The sequence below is a fragment of the Mirounga angustirostris genome, unplaced genomic scaffold (assembly GCF_029215605.1).
Source record: "Mirounga angustirostris isolate CCGP_5_RB_7025 unplaced genomic scaffold, mMirAng1.0.hap1 SCAF_3, whole genome shotgun sequence".
Lineage (NCBI taxonomy): Eukaryota > Metazoa > Chordata > Mammalia > Carnivora > Phocidae > Mirounga > Mirounga angustirostris.
The window spans coordinates 107,081,575-107,084,665 of NW_026991711.1; the positions used below are offsets into that span (position 1 = coordinate 107,081,575).

The 3,091-nt window shown below is 35.9% G+C and overlaps 1 non-coding gene across 1 annotated transcript; it reads left to right on the forward strand.

Annotated features, from left to right (window-relative positions):
• The first annotated feature begins 879 nt into the window (after positions 1 to 879).
• Positions 880 to 1,010, forward strand: LOC123840075 (small nucleolar RNA SNORA63). Its single transcript, XR_006789888.1, has one exon. It is a non-coding gene; the product is annotated as a small nucleolar RNA SNORA63 (small nucleolar RNA).
• Positions 1,011 to 3,091: the final 2,081 nt, after the last annotated feature.

The window sequence follows — 3,091 nt, forward strand, 5'->3', positions numbered from 1 at the left end:
TGAAATTTTTGCTGAGAATGAATTAATATTACCACCTAATGGGGAAATTTCTATATAATTCATAATACAAGTTAACTGGTCCTCTTAATCTTAAATTTTCACTAACATGTATAGAAGTCCTTTTGATTTACATAATTATATAAAAGTAAACTGTGAATAAAAGCTAATTAATATTGGAAACATCTTTTTAATTACAAAAACATGAATTTAAACATTCTTTAAAGCATTTGTGCATAATTTCATGATATATCTTATAAGCCCCAGATATGAACTTCGGAAACTACATCAATATTTGTTGAGTGTTGACAACTGTAATAAGTTAGGGAATGAATGCTCAAGAGCATGAAGTTTATAGCTATTCACTAAGCAACTGACCAAGTTCATATCTACAACTTTACAAAGACTCATAAGTATGTGGTTCTATTAATGTAATATTTAGGCTCAAAAACTGTAGACATGCTAGGCCCTGTGAAAAATACTTTCATGTATGGTATCTTTTTCAGGAACTCCTAAATGATATGCCATGAAGAGATTATAGGCGTACTACCTAAAATATCAATCCCTCGTGCTGTGGCGTAGCCAGAAGGGTGAGCTACTTGTCTCTGTGTAAGTAACTTCATTTGGATTCCTTAAAGGACAGCCCAAGTGGAACAGATCCATGGGCGTGCCCTTCAAACTCCACTGTCATTGAGTGCAACGAGCAAAAGCCGTCTGCTGTTTTTCTGCCACCATGCCCTGAGCATGGTCAATGAGGTGCCCTGCCCTTGAACACGTCCGTTCACAGTCTGCAGTAGCATGCACCATCCTCCTTGGATAAGGGGCCAGTGGAGCTCCAGAGAGTGTGTGTTCCATGCGCTCAAGTATTAAAAAATCTTAAGAATGCAGGATCTAGTTACAATGTAGCTGTAAAGTGCTGCCTTGTCTTTGCCCCCTGCTCAAAATAAAGCTGTTACCTTTCTAGCCCTGCCCGCCATGGTGCTTAGCAGCCAGGGATGCATGGTCTCAGACATGTTTACCAAGTAAAACACTGACTTGAGGGGCGCCTGGGTGGCTCAGTCATTAAGCGTCTGCCTTCGGCTCAGGTCATGATCCCAGGGTCCTGGGATCGAGCCCCGCATCGGGCTCCCTGCTCAGCAGGGAGTCTACTTCTCCCTCTCCCACTCCCCCTGCTTGTGTTCCCTCTCTCGCTGTGTCTCTCTCTGTCAAATAAATAAATAAAATATTTAAAAAAAAAAAAAAACTTAAGAAATACACATGGCCATTTCATGGAAGCAAGGTTAGGTTATTTTTAAGCTTTGCAAACATTTCACTAATAATTTCATTTTTTCTTATCACAATGACATTGCACAGGATTTTTTTCACCATGTCATGTCCTAAATAGATATACACAAACACCTTCTATCTTACTCCAGTGTGTCATATATATTTAATGTTCCATATATGACATGATCTGAAATATATTGGGAAATTTATAACCATTTTAATATTAACAAAAAACATTAATTTTTATTAATATATAAATGTAAAGGTGTGAAATCTATAGGTATGCAGGAACAATTTAGATTCACAGCTTATGAGTTGGTAATTATTCTAAAGTTTGAATTCTTAGTGATTATTTGTTAGCACTCAGTACTTATATGGCACTTCATAGGGCCTATACATACAACACTATTTAATTTTTACAACAACTCTATGAAAAAGGCATTATTATTCTTATTTCAGATATTTGAAAACAGGTAATGTCCCAGAATCACAGAGACAATAAATAGTAAAGTGGAAAACTAAATTGTGGTCTTTGCTAACACTATATACTCTCTCCAAATTTTTAGTTATATTAACCTGAATTTCTATTTAAATATTATGAATAACTTACAGCATAGATCCCTGTTATAAGTCAAATAGTAAAGAGCACATTAACAAACATTATTAACCCCTACTATGATATTTATTGGTTTTGCAGCTGCTTCCTTTCTATATGATCAGTTTCTATCAGTTAATCTTACAAACATGTTCTCTTTTATATTGCCAACTTTTAGGGAAAATAAACGGTAGGTGAGAATGATGGAGGGAAAAGACTTGAAATTGGTACATCAACTAAGTTAAGTTCGGTACCTTAGCTAAATCAAGAAATTAAATTGAGGCAATGCCCATTACTTCTCATGGACAATTTTATGTGGGAAAAAAAAAAGTGAAAAATTTGCTCTTTTCCAAAATACTAGGAATCTGAACTATATATCTGATCTATTGATGTTCACAAATTAGGCAAAAACTCAATATATGATCATGGACTAGGCTTTGTTAACATAGGGGATTGTTGCTTGGTCCATTGTGTGCAAAACTTGATACCTTAACTAGATAGAGTGCACCTGAGGACAGCACTCAGTTTATCACAAGTCACCTAGCAGAATCGTGATCACCTAACAAATGATTACTAACATGCACTTGTTTAGTCTTACTGAAAGAATGTGGTCTTGGAAAGTCATTTTTTAAGTCCCAGATCCTTCATGTGTTAAGTGGAATAAAAATAGCACCCAACTCAAAGGACAGTTGTGAGTATTGAATTAGTGAACCCAGTGCCTGATACATAGTAATTTGTTTACAAATGTTTACAGAGAAGAGCTTTGTATTACCAATTTGGTTTGATCACTTCAAATGTTATCTATTTCCAAAAGCCTTTCTTGATAGGTTATGACCGCATTTGACCTGGGTCTTCTCATTCCTCTGTCCTATTAGTTTTAGTAATCATTTTCCATTCTCACTGGACCATGTGTAAAGTAAATCTCAATTATCATATTGTCCAATATGTATCTACAATATGTTCCTTGGGAGCCAGAAGATAAATTAGAAAGAAATGCAGATCACCATTATCTCCAGAGGAGACCCGAGTTGCCCAATGTCACACAGTAAGTTAGTGGCAGACTTGTTTAATGTTACCTCTCTTAATACTATATCACTGCTCTTGCTGTCACTAGAGCGAAAATAGCTTCACTTGTCTGTGAACTAGACAGTATGGTTTACTGAGCACTTAATGTGAGTGAGCATTAAGCTAACATTCTTTCTTCTTTCATAACAAGGTTTGTGAAATAGAGCC